Source organism: Camellia sinensis, chromosome 10, assembly GCF_055761805.1.
Source record: "Camellia sinensis isolate YWXY chromosome 10, ASM5576180v1, whole genome shotgun sequence".
NCBI classification, from domain to species: domain Eukaryota; kingdom Viridiplantae; phylum Streptophyta; class Magnoliopsida; order Ericales; family Theaceae; genus Camellia; species Camellia sinensis.
Window position 1 is genome coordinate 139187973 of NC_138970.1, and position 22041 is coordinate 139210013.

A 22041-nucleotide genomic window follows, 5' to 3' on the forward strand; every position below is an offset into this window, starting at 1 on the left:
GAAGCCAATCTAGAGAAATCTTTTACAAAATCTTGGTAATACTCGGCTAAGCCTAAGAAACTCTAGATCTTAAAGGAATTCTTAGGTTGTTTCTAATCTTGCACTGCGTCTATCTTAGATGAATCTATAGTCACCCTTTTCCCGGACACTACATGGCCTAAGAACATAACTTCTTTTAGCCAAAACTCACACTTCTCAAATTTAGCATATAAAAAGTGTCCTCTAAGCAACTCAAGTACAATCTACAAGTTTTCCTCATGTTCCTCCTCGGAGGGTGAGTAGACTAAGATGTCGTCGATGAAGACAACCACGAATTGATCTAAGAACTCATGAAAGACTCGATTCATCAAGTCGATAAACGAAGTGGGTGCATTAGTCAACCCAAAAGGCATTATTAAGAACTCGCAATGGCCATAGCACGTACGAAATGCCGTTTTCTGAATATCCTCCTTCTTCACCCTTAGCTGGTGATACCCTGATCATAAATCAATCTTCAAAAAACAACGCGACCCCTTTAACTGGTCAAATAGATCATCTATTCACGGTAATGGATATTTGTTCTTAACAGTTATCCGACTCAACTTTCAATAATCGACGCACAGTCAGAATGTGCGATCTTTCTTTTTTACAAGGAGAGTTAGTGCTCCCCAAGGTGAGGTACTAGGGCGGATGAAGCTCTTATCTAAAAGCTCTTCAAGTTGATTGTTACCATCCTTGAGAACGAGTCAAGGATGGCAAAGATTATTACCATACCATTCTCTGAGGGCAAACTGAGGATTTGTGGCCCAACTGACTACACTTAAGCAAGTGAAACCACTTAGGTTACCTTTCTCCGAACTAGAACTTAGCACAGGAAAGATGGATCTAAATGGCGTAACCTAGGACTGTTGTGGGGTGGAACCCCTTTGTCGTTTGTCATCCCTTGCATCCCTTTGAACATCATGGCGCTTCTGCTTAGAGTCCCTCATTCGCTTCTCTTTTATCTGAATCACAGTTTCTAAGTGAGCCGCTACCTCCACTAGATGATCGTAATCCCTAATCATAGATCCATCCACCTTAAAAAAGAGTCTGGTCCTCAACCTCTTCTCGAACTCGATGCAACAATATTCTTCTGACGCCACAAGTTCTAATGCAAACTTAGATATGCTTATGAAAGTCGCCTCAAACTCGGCTACAGGTGTGTTCAACTGTTTGAGCTTCAAAAACTGCTCCCTCAACTTCTCCTTAGCAGTGGGCGGCAAAAACTTGTCCTGGAAGGCATTGACAAATGCCTTCCAAGTCACCCCAATACGCCCTCTCGCATACTTTCATCATTAACCTGCATCTCCTTTAAGTTGGAAAGATGCCAAGGTCACCATCAACCCGTCGTCCTCGATGCCAAGCATCTCAAACGTCTTCACTATATGTTCAAGCCACTCATCGGCCTTCAGTGGAACTTTCGGATCCCTAACGAATTCGTCTAGATTTCACTGGAAAAACTCTCTGTTTAGAAAATATGGCCTTATATCTGCAATATGGGCCTAGACTTGATTCTCAACCCTCAAAATGTCCATGGATTCCCTCAATGCTCCTACCATTTCGTGGGCTAAGGTGTCCATGGCTTGCTGACCTGCTGGCTCGGCCACATTGGCCTAACCAACTCCCTCTTCCTGTGCTGGAATTTCATCTAGTATTGGCACCTCCTGCTGCCTACGCTTGCCAAGCCTACCACCACCACGTTTGCTTCCTGATATTCCAATAAAGGTAACACAATAGATTAGCACATTTATAAATGTGCTAATACTAATTCACTCACGTCCTAATACAGTGGACAACAAATAATTCATTCCACATAAGCACCGAATCACATAGTCACAAACGAATTTCCTTGCTAGAGAATAATCATTCTGTGACGTTGCCAGAGTTCCAATTAAAATTAGCAGTGATCGAGTGCTCTTCTAATAGGACTTGTGAAAACTGGTAGACCCAATCAATATCTTAGAAATCAAATCACATACCCATTTAGTCATGTAAACATGTTATCATGTAGCATATCAGGTCTACTTCTAATATCATCTAGCGAGAAAAACCATTGTGGTAAAAACCACGTCCCACAATCCCAAGGTATTCAAACTCAGTAGCTCTGATACTATGCTATAACACCCCAAAATAATAACAACAATCCATCTTATAATAGTCAATAGAAAAAGCAAAAATTCACATGATATTAACCTTACATAGGTTCTATTTCAGTGTACAAAAGATGACATATACATATATACATTCATAAATCCTAGATCCTAAATCTATAGCATACGACATGTATAAATAAATGATAATAAAATGAATTACAATTAAGTTTATATCCTAATGGCCACATCTTTCCTAGTTATTGCTTTGATACAACAAAAGTGAGTTAAACTCAATACATAGAAAGCCCAAGGCTTGTACAAAATAATTATATAAAAAGAAACTCTTGGCTCCAAGCCCTCCCAAGCTATGTCCTTGGTGGAGGCATATCATTACCACTTGAAAATTGTTTTTCACGTAAGGTGTGCTAAAACCCAGTAGACATACTTGAACAAAATGTATGAAACTTAACAAAGTCATAAGGTGAACACATATGCATGCCATTTCCCAATCATTATGTTTTCTCTTTTTATAAAAACATGCAATGTTTTATTATATGTATATCGATTCTTAAAATAATGCTTTTTAAATTAGAAAAATAGGGCAGTAGATACAAAATACTGGGAATCTCTAGGTATGTGTCTATCGATAAGCTATACAAACACTACCAAAACCATTTTACTTGTACTAACCAAAAGGATCGACACCTAACCGCGCAGGTTTCTGGACTTTCATCAATGACACAGACAAACTTAATAAACCACATCTACACTCCTAACCAAATTCACCAAGGTATACACTCATTTTTTTCAAAACAATACATTTTCAATGTTTAAGTATAAAACAATGCTCAATGCAAGATTTATGAGCAAAGTTTCAGTTAACCTAATCCTCATGCAATTTCTACAACAATTAAAGCAATCATCCATTGATATCCCAAAACAGATATCTCCACTCAATGCATAATTTTCCAACAATAGATAAATTTCAAAATGAGAGCCATAATATATATCCAACTCCACTCTCATCATCAACAGATACACTCATCTTATCTTTTCCAACCTAATGTCTTTTCATTTTCTTTCATAATTCAAACATCAATAATTTTCTAATAAAACTTCCTTTACTAGAAAAAATCACATTTTAGGAAGGAATTTCCAACATTTTAACACAACCTACAATATTCACATTCCCACAACCTTCTTAAGAATCCTTTTGAAAGATTCCTCTTTTACATTTCAAAATCAAACCCTAGATTTAAACCCAAAATCCCCAAATTACTAAACCTTTTTAAATAACAAATAACCAAGCTAAGAATCATACAAATGTTGAAGAAATCCCTACCTCAAAAATAGAAGAGGAAGAAAGCAAGAGTAAAAGTTTGATGGAACTGAAAATAAAATCTTCTTCGATTAAAACAAAGCTTTGAACGAGCTTTACATTTTTCTCCAAGGAACTACAGTGGAGAAATCAATAGATTTGGATGTATTTGAGGTATTTAGGCAAGAACTAGAGAGAGAGTGAAGAAATTAGATTTAGAAGCATTTTAGAGAGAGAGAGAGAGAGAGGGATGCAAAAGTGACTGAAAAAGGCTTTCCCTTGATTTGATATACGCACAGACTGCTTGAGCGACCAAACCACTGCTCGAGATCACAATGGCCCCCTCCAAGAAATTCAAACCTACAAAAGACCGAGTGAAGAAAAGACCGCTCGAGCGAAGATCACCCTACTCACAGAAGTTTTACAGACCTACAAAAATACTAGGTGATCTCAAGGACCGCTTAAGCAACCAAATGACTGCTCGAGCAAACAAGAAATGAAATGGACAACAACTCCTTTGAAAAATTAACTCCCAACCTCTTTCAAACACAACCAACAACTCTAAACAACCAAACTTAACTAACAACAAGATGATAAGGGTATAAACAACAATTAAAGGTATGGAAATTCCGGATCTAAGAGCATGCAATGGTCAAGTCTAAACCGAAACCGTTATAGATTTCAAAAGCTTAAGAGTGCCTAGAGTGGATTTTGCTAATCAAAGTGCTTTTCTTCTTTGCTTGAGGTAAACTCTTGAACTTTCTCATCACTTTCACTCTTATTTTCTTTTCTGTTCTATCTTACCAAACACTCTATAATTTTGATTTCTACTGCTTAAGATGTGATTGGGTTTTGTGGATAATGGAGGAGATTAGCCACCCTTTCATAGCAATTGTTTGAATTGCTTAAATTATAGTTTTCCTTTATTTTCTCTCTCATTTTCTCACCTCCCAAACACTCTATTTTATGAGTTTCTTTGATAATTTAGTTTGATTTTGGATTTATAGAGGGTTCTAATCCTACCCCATGCTTTGTTTTCATAATTCTCTTCTTTGCGTTCATTTTTCTTCATTTCCTCACCAATTTTCTAATCATCCAAACTTGTTTAATTTTCATATTTTAATCCATGTTCACATTCTAATAAACAATTGTGGTTGTCTTGTGGGATTAATTGGATGGTCGATGAGATTGATTAGATGATTTGTATAGTGCTTGTTTCTATTTTCTTCCATTTCCTCTTACTTTCTCTTATTTTCTCTCTATTTTCTTGGAAGCCAAACATGGCTTCCACTTAGAAATGATTTGTAATCTATTCTGTTTCCTCATTGTTACAATGATTTGAGTAACCTCTTTCTCTTTTTCATGACTTTTCCGTGAGAGATGAAGTAAATTCACACCCATTTCTTTGATTTGCTTCTTATTATTAGTTCTATTTCTTTTAGTTCTTTTCCAGGATCATTGTCATGCTCCATTTTTTATTACTTGAATTCCATTACCAAACCATTATTATGGATTCAATTTCAGAGATAACATGCAGAAACTCTTTACATTTACAAAAACTAATGAATAAAGATTCTCTCATCTGAATACAATATGAATGCCTCAGGAGTTCTAATTAAATAAATTGCCTGTAGGCTTACATCGTTTAAATTAAGGGAAAGGGTTCAACCCTTTTACATCAATGGCATTCCACCCACAAGTAGAAGGACCGGTGGCGAATAGATAAAGAAGATCCATGACCTTGAAACACTTCTTGACGTTCACCTGAAAAAGGATTAGCAACATGGGATGAACATAAAGTCTAGTAGGGATCTCAATATGATCCTAAAAAATAACAACATACAGATAGCTATTATCATGAATGCTTAGTCTCATACTATATAAATAATGTAACGATTTATAACCAAAGAATATTTACATAAGTCCTTTTTTCAAAATTATTCAATTCATTCAACAATATAGATAGTTCACATTTCCTTTTCATTTCCCATTTCAAAAATATCTCATAACAACTGTTTTGATTTGGGTTTGAAACATGTTCATAAATCTCTGATTTGCTTCACATTATTTATGAACTCAACACATGGTCTACATCCTTTTCCAACATGTTAAATATACAAATGTACATCTAACACGAAAAACAAACACAATAAGCACCCAATAACTATCTACTCAACATATGAGACAACTCGGCCTTCTTGAACCATAACCATCATAACGCATGCTATGCACAGGTACACTGAGATAATAATGAAAAATAAGTTGTACTCTACCTGCCTTAAACACGGTAAGCCAAGGATACACCTTTCCAAAATGAAATGCCAATTTACTAGACTTCGACTGGAAGGTAATGGTACCTCTACCAAGTTCTCCAAGCGCTAGCTGGTAAGTACTGGTACCTCTCATTCTAAGCGCAACCAATTCTCCAGGCGCTAACTGGAAGGTAATGGTACTTCTCATTCTCAACGCAGTATACACTACCAATCATCACAACATGACAAAGTACAACTAACACAAGTGTAATGCATACACATAAACTATTCAACACAACAATGTCATCCTTCACCGATGACTAAGGACAAAACCTCTAAATGTATGTACTCAACACACGAATTATGATAATCCAACTCTCATGAGATTTTAAATGTAACAACAACAATAGTAAAAAAAAATATTCATAATCCAACCTCAAGTTCATTTATGAAATTCAAAGTGTTATGATTTCCTTATTTCTTTTCAAAAATCAATTCTCTTTTTTTCCTAGTTAACATACTCCACTCTTTATCCCCAATCCATTCTTTTCATTTCACAAAATGAAATCCATGGGTATCAAAGCCACAACCCAACTCAACCTAATATGATCAATCCAAAATAATTCCAATGTCATAGTTAATTCTCCCTTTTAGGTATTAACACATTTACACAAACCCTAATAACAATTTACAAACATTATTCAACTTTACTCATTTTTAATTCGCCAAGTCAAAACATTAAATTAGGGCCTTTTGTCCCTTTTAACATAAACATGTTAGACTACTCCCCAGTTAACACAAACAATAATCAATTTAACAATCTCATTCACAAATAACAAACCCTAGATCCCCATTCATGACTATCAAAGAAATTCATAATGGATATGATTTTTATGCACTAAAATCTACCACATATCTATCTATAGATGTCGTAATGAAAATGAGCAAAGAAATCCCTACCTCAAGATTCGAAGCTAAAGATGAAGACCCAACTTGAAACTCCAATGAAATCGCAAAACAATCGGTAGAAGTCTTGATCTATGCTTTCTCTTCAACCTTCTTGAAAGATTTGGGGTGAATCTTGGGTAAAAAGAAGAGAAATCAAGAGTTTGGAAGGTTAGGGTTTCGGGTTTGGAGGATAGGAGGAGAAGAGAGAGAGACAAATAAAGTTTTTGGGCCAAAAAGTCAATTTAATGTCTGTTAGCGACCTGGTCGCTTGAGCGATGGAGAAGAGAGGGAGGAAAATAAAGTTTCTGTGAAAATTGCGTAGTTTGCTCGAGCGAGCATGCTTCCGGCACAAAAACTAAAAATGCAAATAGGTATAACTCTCTCGTCTGGACTTTGTGTAGGGTCGTTCTTGTGCCCAAATTGAAGCCCCGAAAGTAAGTTTTCCAATGGTTCTAGCCTCATAGAAAGATTTTAAAGTATGGAGAGAGAAAATAATGAAAAAGTGAAAACTACTCAATAACAATTATTAGAATTTGGAGTTTCTGATTCAATCTCACCCAACCACTATGGTAAGACCTCAACCAAGGCTCAAATATCAACTAAGAAGGTTTTCAATCAAGAAAATGAAAGAGTCAAATATAGTTCCATTATAATAGGAAGCACAAAGTGCCACAACCTCCCCACCTTAGGAAATTTCATCCCCGAAATTAAGAATACACCAAAACACAAGGCAAATCGACCATAGAGCACTCAACACCCAAGCACTTAGGAAAAGAAAACTACCCTCAAAACAAAACCCTTGGTTAACTCTCACAAAAGAAGAAGACTTACCATGAAACCACGTCCCAAAAGACAACGCTCTAGCACAATAAGCTCTAACAATACCAAACCCTTCTCAAAACAAAACACCTAAAAATATGACTAGCAATCCAAGCTAAGTCACTACTCAACTTTCATCATCCCAAGCAAAACAAACGATAGCAAAACTTTGTTTTAAAAATCATTCTCTTGTATACAAAACATTTCTCAAAAGATACTCAAATTCTCACCGTTCATAATCAAAATATATTTCTGCATTTTCCATGTGAAACTCAAACGTTTTGTAAACATTTTTTCAAAAACAAGGTGTTACCCATAACACATAACCATCCATAATTTAATGGCCAAGGACTAATTAAAATTCCTCATACCATTTAAATTAAATTAAATCCTTAAAATTTTTGTTTTAACAAAGCCATTAGAAGGCCATAACACTAGGAAAAATTCATTTTCCAATATAACAATCAGTGAACCTATCTTATCACCCAACGACACTCATAACTCATGTGGTGATGCCATAACCAGCATAAAATGTAACATTTCTATTATAACTGTTAATAGAAATAACAACTGTGCTATCAACACAATAAGGCACAAGAAAATCCGCAATTTTGAAATTTCTTTTGTTATAATCATTATCATAAATTATCAGTTGCATGAGGCAAATGCATACACAAACGAAGAATCTACAATACATTACCCCAACCCGAGGTTTTTCACTAATCCATAACAAGTCTCACACAAGATTTCCAACCACATACACGAAACTTAACGCTCGCAAAATCATTCCAAGGCACCCATAACCTATCAACCTTTATACACAAGCCCAAGCTTTCTCCAAGGTGACTACTTGTCAACCAAACCCCGATATCAACAAACTGACTGATCAACTCGATAAACCTCTACACTTGACACCGAGCACTGATGTGCTACTCAACACCATTTACTCTAGAAGCGGAGTTCCACACACAATCCCCTATATTTTTTAATCTCACTGGATTCCTCAAGATCAAACCATACCATCATTGTTCCTAAGGAAATCACAGTAAGCATGACTTTACAACTCAAACACAAGACCAACATGGTCAACGACAATTACGCAATCCCTAATACATAAAACAACTTCGACCAACGCTACCCTCGTTACCCGAGAACACAAACTGTTCTTCCTTCCAAGGAATACTTCTAGCATCTACTCATGAAATTCTCTTCCTACTCATAAACTCCACCCAATATCTAATAACACCACCAACCCATTTCACCCACACATAGTTACCAACTTATAACAAATCACAGCACGAACACCACCCCTATTCATGATTGATAGAATCACAACGAACTCACTAACCAACAAAATCCGAAACACTAAACAACACACCAGTACCATTTTCACTAACTCGAGATACAAATCTCACACTCCCTTAGACATTCTCACATAACTTCGCCAATACCACAAAACTCTAAGGCCTCATATTCCCTTAAACTCAACACATCCAAAGCCTTATAACTCGACCCTTACGATACCACCACACCAATCAGAATAACCCACAGACTCGCCTTTCTCAACAAACAACTTTGAAACTGAACAAGGTTCACAGACCATCACATAAACAACTCATAATTTAATACTAGACATACAACAACACTAGGATCATCGATCCCATTAACAACTTCTCACTACATATATATATATATATATATATAAAGGAGTTCGAGATTCACTGTGTCCCTCCAACAGAGGAGGATAACCAAACAATAACAATATATATACATATACAACACATAATCAGGGTGTCTCAATGTCTAACAGTACACTGGTCAATAAAAAAAAGATTCACATATTAAATCATCGGCCCCCAATACAAAAGCCCCTCTCTAGGGTAATATTACTGTGTTGGCTGAAAGGTCAACCCTCGCGAGGTTCTTGAAGCCTGGCCTGTCCGATTTGGGTGTCGATATCGCCTCTGATTAAACTGATTAGACTAAGTCTAACTAGGTTCTGAAACACTCGAAGAATTCACACGTAACGGGCAGGAATGTCTAACATGGCCCAGATGACCACAATCAAAACAAACAATAGACTCTCTACTCTAAGACTGGCTTGAAACCTGAACCTCACTAGGCCTCCCAACTGACGAGTTTGAAACCCCTGACGAAGACAAAGACTGCGTTTGCGATTGAGCATATGCTCACCTCCACCTCTTACTGAGCCTAGAGTGCTTATGAACCGTAGGAGTTGCCGAGGTGGCCTCCTCTCTAACTTGACCGACACTCATAACCATGGCCTCTACATGGGCTGCTGCCTCAACTACAGCATAGTAATTCTTCCATAGAGATCCAACTACTTTCTCCCGGATATCATTACACAACCGCCTCTCAAACTTATAACAATGACGCTCCTCTGTTGCCACAAACTCTGGAGTAAACCTCGACAAACTAGTAAACCGTATCTTAAATTGTGCCAAAGGAGTAGCATCCTGACACAACTTAACAAATTGTTCCCTCAACCTTTCTCGAGCAGAATGAGGGAAATACTTGGCCAAAAAGCCTCGGTAAAAGCAAACCATGTGTTACCAAGGATATTCTTAGCATACTTTCACTAATACCCTACGTCACCCCTCAATTGGATACTCGCCAAAGAAATCCTCAACTCCTCATCCTCGACTCTGAGCATATCAAGAGTCTTTGTAATCTACTCCAACCAATCCTCTGCCTCCAACGGTTTAGCCTCCCCCACAAACTCTGGTGGATTGGGACGAAGAAACTCCTTGGTAAACTTGAGGGCATGCCCATTGTCACCCTTATTGCGAGCTAGAGCATCTTGCACTGCTCTCACAATCTCGCGTGCAACTTCCTCGCCGACTGCCAATGTTGCAATGATAGGTGCTAAAGGAACTGTTGTGCCCCTACCGGCACTCCTATTACCTATCCGTCCTCTATTCCCTCATGTAGACATCCTATAAAATCCAAAAACAAAACCAAACTTGGTGCACAACACAACTGCCTTCCTCGAGACACACACTCAACACCCTTAAGTTACAAGACACACTTAGCCCCGAAACACACATTTCTATTACATATAACAACTAAACACCTAAACACATAATTGAATCAAGTCCACAAAGATAGCCACTAATCTTGAAACTCTCAAGGAATTCCTATTACAAACCACGTTGATCAGGCGTGTTTCAAATAAGACCTCAAAGCAAGTTCACCGGCTACAAGTACTATCCAAAAAACTTAATCCCATGCTCACATAAATGCAACATATAAGTCCTAACACTTATGCTAACTATATGCAACGTCCTCACCATACGCAGCAAACCCATTATGGTAAAAATCAATTTCCACGAGCCCAAAGTATTCAAACTTGGCTTGCTTTGATACCATGTCGTCACGCCCCGCTTTTTATTACTTGGATTCCATTACCAAACCATTATTATAGATTCAATTTTAGAGATAACATGCGAAAACTCTTTACATTTACAAGAACACATGAATAAAGATTCTCTCATTTGAATACAATATGAATGCAACAGGAGTTCTAATTAAATAAATTGTCCGTAGGCTTATATCATTTAAATTAAGGGAAAGAGTTTAACCTTTTTACATTAATGGCAATCCGCCCACAAATAAAAGGCCCCATGGCTAACAGAGAAAGAAGATTCACGACCTTGAAACACCTCTCGACGTTCACCTAAAAAAGGACTTGCAATGTGGAATGAACATAAAGTCCAATAGGGATCTCAACATGATCCTAGACAATAACAACATACAGATAACTGCAATCATAAATGCTTAGTCTCATGCCATATAAATAATGTGATGACTTATAACCAAAGAATATTTACATAAGTACTTTTTCCAAAATTATTCAGTTCCTTCAACAATACAGATAGTTCACATTTCCTTTTCATTTCCCTTTTCAAAAATATCTCATAACAACCATTTTGATTTGGAGTTTGAAACATGTTTATAAATCTCAGATTTCCTTCACATTATTTATGAACTCAACACATGGTCTATATTCTTTTCCAACACGTTCAAAAATACAAACGTACATCTAACATGAAAAATGAAAATAATAAGCACCCAATAACTATCTACTCAACATATGAGACAACTCGGCCTTCTTGAACCATAACCATCATGACGCATGATATACACAGGTACACTGAGATAATAATGAAAAAAAAGTTTTTCTCTACCTGCCTTAAGCACGGTAAACCAAGGATACACCTTTCCATAACGAAATGCCAATTTACCAGACACTGGTTAGAAGGTAATGGTACCTCTACCAAGTTCTCCAGGCGCTAGCTGAAAGGTACTGGTACCTCTTATTCTAAGCGTAACCAATTCTTCAGGCGCTAGCTAGAACGCAATGGTACCTCTCATTCTCAATGTATTATACGCTACCAATCATCACAACATGACAAATTATAACTAATACAAGTGTAATGCATACACATAAACTATTCAACACAACAATGTCATCCTCCACCGATGACCAAAGACAAAACCTCCAAATGTATGTACTTAACACATGTATTATAATAATCCAACTCTCATGAGATTTGAAATCCAACAACAACAATAGTGAAATAAAATATTGATAATCCAACCTCAAGTTCATTTTTGAAATTCACATAGTGTTATGATTTCCTTCTTTCATTTCAAAAATCAATTCTCTTATTTTCCATGTTAACATACTCCACTCTTTATCCTCAATCCATTCTTTTCATTTCACAAAACTAAATCCATGGGTATCAAAGCCACAACCCAACTCAACTTAATATGATCAATCAAAAATAATTCCAGTGCCATAGTCAATTCTCCCGTTTAGCTATTAACATATTTACACAAACCATAATAACAATTTACAAACATTATTCAACTTTACCCCTTTTTAATTCACCAAGTCAAAACATTAAATTAGGGCCTTTTCTCCTTTTTAACATAAACACATTATACTACTCCCCAATTAACCAAACAACAATCAATTTAACAATCTCATTCACAAATAACAAACCCTAGATCCCCATTCACGACTTTCAAAGAAATTCATAATGGATATGATTTTTATGCACTAAAATCTACCACATATCTATCTATAGATGTCGTAATGAAAATGAGCAAAGAAATCCCTACCTCAAGATTCGAAGCTAAAGATGAAGACCCAACTTGAAACTCCAATGAAATCATAAAACAATTGGTAGAAGTCTTGATCTATGCTTTGTCTTCAACCTTCTTGAAAGATTTGGGGTATATCTTGGGTGAAAAGAAAAGAAATCAAGAGTTTTGAAGGTTAGGGTTTCGGGTTTGGAGAATGGGAGGAGAAGAGAGGCAGAAAAATAAAGTTTTTGGGCCAAAAAGTCACTTTATAATGTCTGTTAGTGTCCTGGTCGCTTGAGCGAAGGAAACTTGGCTCAGGTGTAGAAAAAAAGCTCCCAGAATCTCTATTAACGTGTAGTTCCCTCGAGCGAAGAAAAGCCTGCTCGAGCGAGCACGCTTCCAACATAAAAATTAAAAATTCAAATAGGTACAACTCTCTCATCCGGACTCCAATTAGGGTCGTTCTTGTGCCAAAATTGAAGCCCCAGAAGTAAGCTTTCCAATGTTTCTAGCCTCACATCAAGATTCAAAGGATGGAGAGAGAAGATGATGAAAGAGTGAAAACTACTCATTAACAATTATTCGAATTTGGAGTTTCTGATTTAGTCTTCGCCAACTGCCATGGTAACACCTCAACCAAGGCTCAAATATCAACTAAGAAGGTTCTCAATCAAAATAATAAAAGAGTCAAATATAGTTCTATTATAACAAGAAGCACAGAGTGCTACAATCATGATGGATTTTTATATTTATTGTGATCATGGAAGTCTATCATCTCATCCTTTTTTGAGGAGAAAGGTAACTTCTTATTAATTTGCTTTCTTACTCTACTTCTATTGTCACACCCCAAATCCGGGCATGACCGGCCGTGGCCCACAGGGACTTAGCCCAAGGCACACGTAAGCCTAAACACGAATCCAATCACATTGAACAACTGAACAATAGTCCAATAATAAATAATCAAAACTCAATCCAGACATGCCACAATTATAAACGGCAAAATCAACCGTAATCAAAAGCCATCCAAACTTATGGGATATAGACAACCCACATATAAAAAATAATCCTAAATGAACTTCGATAAGAATAAATATAAATATGCACAAGCTTGACATAACACTCTAAACTAAAGGAATGCCCTAGAGGTCCATGCAATTGAGTCCCCGCTACGCCATGAGTCCACTCTAAGTCCTTCTAACACCTGGAAGTGATAAAAACTAAGTTAGCTGATAGCTCAGTGAGTAGCAACATGGATAGTAAATACAGTTTTGAAAACAAGGATAAATTTCAAAATAAGATATATATCACAGAAACTAGATTGGCATACAGTTTGGTAAATACAATCTGTTTCAAAAGAAGGTTCCACAGTTCAACACTTAAAATACTTATGTCTCGCAAGAACATGATAAACAACATTTTCCACTTAAAACAGATTATAACATGAACACCAATAATTTTCTGGGTACCAATAAAAACAAATAATCTGCCACACATTTCTCAGGCTATAAGCCCCGTTGGATCCAATATCGAACTAAGAGTCATCCTCAGGGTGGCACCTGGGCCTTTTCTCAAAGACGATCCGATTGAAGGTCACCTAGTTGTTTTTAAAGGTCTGTTCCTTACAATCGTTGAGCACTAGAGTCATCACGGCCCAACCCGGATCTGTTCCCTAGTGGCCAGAGTCACCACACACAGTGGAATAATTTCCCTGGACTAAAAACACACATGGTCCCAATAATCAATACACATCAGTTTCGCAAAACATGGTAGTTCATCATTATAAACATGAGACCAAAACAAATAGTTTACAGTATGCCAAGTTCACACATGTTTCAGAAATAATTTGATTCAATTGATAATATAATAATTTATCAAAACAGTTTAATCATGAAACAACAATTTAATTTTTCCAACAGTTCAGGGTAGGGGAACATTTATAAAAATATGTAGCATGAAACTACTCACCTGAAACGCAATAATATAATCCTCGAATAGAGTGTAAAAGTCCAACTAGTGGCCTGAACCAAGTATAAAAACTACGCGTCACAATTAATTTAAAAATACTAAAAAAAATAGGAACTAAGTAACCTCAAACTAAAGCGCACTAACACGGCTCAACCCAACTCACCGTTACTCTTAAATATTACCTAAGTTCATATTCTTCAAGGTTTAAAATCACCCAAGACATAGATTCCGATCGAAACTTAACTAAAAATAACTTTAAGATGAAACAGTGTTTTAAACAAGTTTTCCCAATCTATTCGCTAACTTTGAAAATTACAAAACCCACTCCACGCTATTCGAAAAATTCCAATAACCTCCAGATATGATCTAATATATCCTAAGTTTCAAACCCAATTGGTTTCACTTCATTTTCTTATCAAAATAATTATCTACAATTTATTATATCCAAACAGGTTGTTTTCTGCAGCACTTTAAAGAAATTGACGGTTCTCTTAATATACACGAGCAATCAATGCAAGGCCAAAAAGGTACGAAACTAGACTCGTAACCGGTTCTAATGACGGTAATTTGATAATTTTTGGATTTATACCCAAAGAGAACAACACTCCCGAATTTACTGTTTCGGACTGGTTTCCTGGACAGATTTGAATACCTCAATTTATATGGATTTCGACTGCCAAAAATTATGAAAAAAATCAGATATGCAATTCAATATGTAATTGATCTACTGTAAAAATTTCAGATCAAAATTCATTCGTTTGATATGTTTTCTTAATTTTTAAAGTTTGTGACTTTGTACAGAATTTTTGGACTGAAAATTACACCCAATCTTTACACATAAATTTAGCTCCTCAAGTTTCTTAATAGGATGTCTATATACGCAATACATAAACCTACAACCTCTCCATCAATCAACTAAATAATCATAGAGTAAGGATAAAGAACAAAACCTTAAGGAAGAAGAAAGATAAAGACCTAGTACACACCCAAAAATTCCTCCTTGTTTGCAACCCTTCTTTTTCTTCTTCTTATTTTCTCTCAACCCTTCTCTCCCGTGGCTGCTGTTGTTGCCCTATGTGGTGAACAAATAATAGAGTAGGGTTTGTGTTTATTTTATTTTATACTAGTGGTGGGCACACATAGGTCAAATAAATAGATAAATATACAAAACATATATATAAGTTATATGCAACTCAAATGGTAAGAGCCTAACTTATTAATTTTATGGTCTAGAGTTCAAGTCACACCCTCTTCTCTATTTTTTTTTTTAAATAATAAATCTTGCTTCTAAATCAATGACTTTCACCATAAATTTATTTTAGGTTTAAAAATTAATTAAAAGATCCTCCAATAATATTTAATTTGCACCTTAGAATTCACCACAAAAATATTTGAGATTATAATATTATTATTATTATTTAATTATTTACTTAATTTTTATATTTGGGTTCTCACATTCTCCCCCACTAAAAAAAAGTTTCGTCCTCGAAACTAACCTGAGTAAATCATGAGAATAGATGTGAGTACTTCTCGCGCATCTCGTCCTCGCGTTCCCAAGTCGCCTCTTCAACTAGATGATTACGCCACAGTACCTTAACCAATTTAATGACCTTTGTACGCAACCTTTTCTCTTTCGAATCCAAAATCTGAACAGGTATCTCCTCATACGAAAAATCCTCTCTAATCTGAAGCGGCTCATAATCTATCACATGCGACGGACTGCGCACATATTTCCCCAGCATAGACACGTGAAACACATTATGCACTCCTGCCAACCTAGGGGGTAAAACAACACGGTACACAACCTCATTAACCTTCTCTAATACCTCAAATGGTCCAATGTATCTAGAACTCAACTTTCCTTCATTTCCAAACCTGATGACTCATTTCCATGGTGATACTTTCAAGAATACCATATCCCCCACATGAAACTCTAAGTCTCTCCTACGATGATCAGCATAACTTTTTTGTCTACTCTGAGCTGTCAATAATCTCTCTCTGATGGTGATAATTTTCTGTGTAGCATCCTCCACCAAATCAGGTCCCAACATTTGCCTTTCACCAACCTCATATCAACACAAAGGAGACCTACACTTCCTTCCATACAAAGCCTCATAAGGGGCTACTCCCAAACTAGAATGATAACTATTATTATATGCAAACTCCATAAGAGGCAAATAATCATCCCAATTACCTCTCCACTCCAAAGCACAAGCCCTCAACATATCCTCAAGGGTTTGAATAGTCCTCTCCGATTGCCCATCTGTCTGAGGGTGATAAGCTGAACTAAGATTTAACCGAGTACCCATAGCTGATTGTAACGCACCCCAAAACTTAGACACAAAATGAGGGTCCCGATCTAACACTATTGACACTGGTGCACCATGCAATCTAACAATCTCCTTCACATACAACTGTGCAAATCGAGCTAGAGAATAGGTCATCCGTACTGCAATAAAATGTGCTGACTTGGTTAATCTATCAACAACAACCCAAACTGCATCGTGATTACTACTAGTACGAGGTAATCCGCACACGAAATCCATGATAATATGATCCCACTTTCACTCTAGTATAAGTAAGGGTTGTAGTTTTCCCGCAGGTTTCTAATATTCTACTTTAACTTGTTGACACACCAAACACTGAGCCACAAATTCTGCAATATCTCCCTTTATACCATTCTACCAAAAATGTTCATAAAGATCCCGATACATCTTAGTACTTCCAGGATGAATGCTATAACTATAACTAGAACTATGTGCCTTCATCATAATCTCCTTTCTCAAATCATTACCAGCAGGAACACAAATTCGGCTACGAAATCTAAGCAACCCATCATCACTAACCACAAAGTCTACATGCTTACCCTCTGCCATATCTCCTTTAATACGCTCACACTGGGGGTCAATCTCCTGAGCTAAATGAATCCGTTCTCTCAAGGTCAGCTGAACTTTCAATTGACTACAATAAGCCCTATCACCAGGCGTAACAACCCCAAGCCTCAAACGTCTCATGTCTTCCACCAAACAACTCTCAATAGACAAAGCAGCTACATTTCCAACTATAACCTTCCTACTCAAGGCATCTGCAACCACATTTGCCTTCCCCGGATGACATAATATATTCACATCGAAATCTTTTAGTAACTCAAGCCATCTTCTTTGCCTCAAATTTAGTTCCTCCTGTGTGAAAATATACTTCAAACTCTTATGGTCAGTGTAAATCTCACATGACTCTCCATACAAATAATGTCGCCAGATCTTAAGAGCGAAAATCACTATTGCTAACTCCAAGTCGTGCGTAGGATAATTTCTCTCATGTACTTTCAACTTTCATGACGCATAAGCAATCACCTTCCTATGCTGTATGAGCACACATCCTAAACCCTATCATGAAACATCACTATAAATCACAAAACCACCACCATCAGTAGATAAGGCAAGGATTGGAGCTGATGTTAACCTCTGTTTAAGCTCTTTGAAGTTACACTCACAATCATCATTCCACTCAAACTTTACCTCTTTCCTAGTGAGGTTTATAAATGGCAAAGCAATACAGCAGAATCCTTACACAAACTGTCTATAATATCCAGCAAGCCCTAGAAAGCTACGTACCTCTGTCACAGAAATAGGTCGCAGCCAATCAATAATTGCTATCACCTTCGTGCTATCCATAGATACCCCATCTTTACTCACTACATAGCTCAAAAAGGATACACTGCTCAACCAGAATTCACACTTCTTAAATTTTGCATACAGTCTCTTCTCCTTAAGGATCTAAAATACTACCCTCAAATACTGCTCATGCTCCTCTTTACTCCTCGAATAAATTAGGATATCATCAATAAACACTACCACAAATTTTATCCAGTTAGGGTTTAAATACTCAGTTCATTAAATCCATGAATGTGGCTGGTGCATTTGTGAGACCAAAAGGTATCACCAAGAACTCATAATGCTTATAACGGGTTCTAAAAGCAGTCTTAGGAACATCCTCATCCTTTACTTTCAACTGGTGATAGCCTAACCTCAAGTCAATCTTAGAGAATACTTGAACTCCCTACAATTGGTCAAATAGGTCAACAATACGTGGCAAAGGATACATATTCTTCACAGTGACTTTGTTCGGTTCTCAACAATCAATACACAACCTCATAGACCCATCATTCTTCTTCACAAACAACACATGTGCTCCCCAAGTTGAAACACTAGGCTTAATAAAACATTTCTCTAACAACTTCTATAACTAAGTTTGAAACTCCCTCAACTCCAATGGTGCCATTATATAGGGGACTTTAGAAATAAGTGTTGTGTTGGGACCAAGTTAATGAAAAATTCTACCTCGCGATCTAGAGGAAGTCCAGGTAGATCCTTTGGAAAAACATCAACACAATCACTCACTACAGGCAACTCCTCTAACTTCTATTCTGACAGTTCAATACTCACCACACAAGCTAAATAACCATGATACCCTTTTCTCAATATTTGGTTAGCCTGAAGAGAAGAAATAAAACAGATAGAAGACCCTTTCTTATCTCCCTAAAAGAAAAACTCAAGTTGTCCCAACATAGCAAAAACTACTCCCATTCTAAAACAATCAATAGAAGCATGATGCTTCGTCAACAAATCCATCTCTAAAATCACATCAAAATCCTTCATCTCTAAAGAAATCAAATCCACTAGAAAAATCCTATCATCCATCTTTATCTGACAAGATCTACAGACATCTCCCAATATTACTATTTCTCCAAATGGATTACACATAATAATACAAACATCAAAGGCTCTTAAAGAATAGACAATCCGTGTAAATATCTAGGTGTCAACTATTAACCATCAAAACGAAATCAAGAACGATTCAACACAAGTTTAAATAAAACTAACTTAACCAAACACTACTAAGTACTATAGGGACTCGGACCTCGTCTAAATGATGAAATGCAAGGTATGTAACTTGATAAATCTATAGCTCTGATACCACAATTGTCACACCCCAAATCCGGGCATGACCGGCCGTGGCCCACAGGGACTTAGCCCAAGGCACACGTAAGCCTAAACACGAATCCAATCACATTGAACAACTGAACAATAGTCCAATAATAAATAATCAAAACTCAATCCAGACATGCCACAATTATAAACGGCAAAATCAACCGTAATCAAAAGCCATCCAAACTTATGGGATATAGACAACCCACATATAAAAAATAATCCTAAATGAACTTCGATAAGAATAAATATAAATATGCACAAGCTTGACATAACACTCTAAACTAAAGGAATGCCCTAGAGGTCCATGCAATTGAGTCCCCGCTACGCCATGAGTCCACTCTAAGTCCTTCTAACACCTGGAAGTGATAAAAACTAAGTTAGCTGATAGCTCAGTGAGTAGCAACATGGATAGTAAATACAGTTTTGAAAACAAGGATAAATTTCAAAATAAGATATATATCACAGAAACTAGATTGGCATACAGTTTGGTAAATACAATCTGTTTCAAAAGAAGGTTCCACAGTTCAACACTTAAAATACTTATGTCTCGCAAGAACATGATAAACAACATTTTCCACTTAAAACAGATTATAACATGAACACCAATAATTTTCTGGGTACCAATAAAAACAAATAATCTGCCACACATTTCTCAGGCTATAAGCCCCGTTGGATCCAATATCGAACTAAGAGTCATCCTCAGGGTGGCACCTGGGCCTTTTCTCAAAGACGATCCGATTGAAGGTCACCTAGTTGTTTTTAAAGGTCTGTTCCTTACAATCGTTGAGCACTAGAGTCATCACGGCCCAACCCGGATCTGTTCCCTAGTGGCCAGAGTCACCACACACAGTGGAATAATTTCCCTGGACTAAAAACACACATGGTCCCAATAATCAATACACATCAGTTTCGCAAAACATGGTAGTTCATCATTATAAACATGAGACCAAAACAAATAGTTTACAGTATGCCAAGTTCACACATGTTTCAGAAATAATTTGATTCAATTGATAATATAATAATTTATCAAAACAGTTTAATCATGAAACAACAATTTAATTTTTCCAACAGTTCAGGGTAGGGGAACATTTATAAAAATATGTAGCATGAAACTACTCACCTGAAACGCAATAATATAATCCTCGAATAGAGTGTAAAAGTCCAACTAGTGGCCTGAACCAAGTATAAAAACTACGCGTCACAATTAATTTAAAAATACTAAAAAAAATAGGAACTAAGTAACCTCAAACTAAAGCGCACTAACACGGCTCAACCCAACTCACCGTTACTCTTAAATATTACCTAAGTTCATATTCTTCAAGGTTTAAAATCACCCAAGACATAGATTCCGATCGAAACTTAACTAAAAATAACTTTAAGATGAAACAGTGTTTTAAACAAGTTTTCCCAATCTATTCGCTAACTTTGAAAATTACAAAACCCACTCCACGCTATTCGAAAAATTCCAATAACCTCCAGATATGATCTAATATATCCTAAGTTTCAAACCCAATTGGTTTCACTTCATTTTCTTATCAAAATAATTATCTACAATTTATTATATCCAAACAGGTTGTTTTCTGCAGCACTTTAAAGAAATTGACGGTTCTCTTAATATACACGAGCAATCAATGCAAGGCCAAAAAGGTACGAAACTAGACTCGTAACCGGTTCTAATGACGGTAATTTGATAATTTTTGGATTTATACCCAAAGAGAACAACACTCCCGAATTTACTGTTTCGGACTGGTTTCCTGGACAGATTTGAATACCTCAATTTATATGGATTTCGACTGCCAAAAATTATGAAAAAAATCAGATATGCAATTCAATATGTAATTGATCTACTGTAAAAATTTCAGATCAAAATTCATTCGTTTGATATGTTTTCTTAATTTTTAAAGTTTGTGACTTTGTACAGAATTTTTGGACTGAAAATTACACCCAATCTTTACACATAAATTTAGCTCCTCAAGTTTCTTAATAGGATGTCTATATACGCAATACATAAACCTACAACCTCTCCATCAATCAACTAAATAATCATAGAGTAAGGATAAAGAACAAAACCTTAAGGAAGAAGAAAGATAAAGACCTAGTACACACCCAAAAATTCCTCCTTGTTTGCAACCCTTCTTTTTCTTCTTCTTATTTTCTCTCAACCCTTCTCTCCCGTGGCTGCTGTTGTTGCCCTATGTGGTGAACAAATAATAGAGTAGGGTTTGTGTTTATTTTATTTTATACTAGTGGTGGGCACACATAGGTCAAATAAATAGATAAATATACAAAACATATATATAAGTTATATGCAACTCAAATGGTAAGAGCCTAACTTATTAATTTTATGGTCTAGAGTTCAAGTCACACCCTCTTCTCTATTTATTTTTTTTAAATAATAAATCTTGCTTCTAAATCAATGACTTTCACCATAAATTTATTTTAGGTTTAAAAATTAATTAAAAGATCCTCCAATAATATTTAATTTGCACCTTAGAATTCACCACAAAAATATTTGAGATTATAAT

The 22041-nt window shown here is 36.3% G+C and overlaps 2 long non-coding RNA genes across 2 annotated transcripts; both read right to left on the reverse strand.

Moving 5' to 3' along the window:
- Positions 1-13502: 13502 nt before the first annotated feature.
- On the reverse strand, positions 13503-14616 carry LOC145801327 (uncharacterized). Its single transcript, XR_014342661.1, has 2 exons — positions 14526-14616; positions 13503-13761 (listed from the first exon to the last, which is right to left on the reverse strand). It is a non-coding gene; the product is annotated as an uncharacterized LOC145801327 (long non-coding RNA).
- A 4997-nt stretch (positions 14617-19613) lies between these two features.
- Positions 19614-21580, reverse strand: LOC145801328 (uncharacterized). Its single transcript, XR_014342662.1, has 2 exons — positions 20637-21580; positions 19614-19872 (listed from the first exon to the last, which is right to left on the reverse strand). It is a non-coding gene; the product is annotated as an uncharacterized LOC145801328 (long non-coding RNA).
- Positions 21581-22041: the final 461 nt, after the last annotated feature.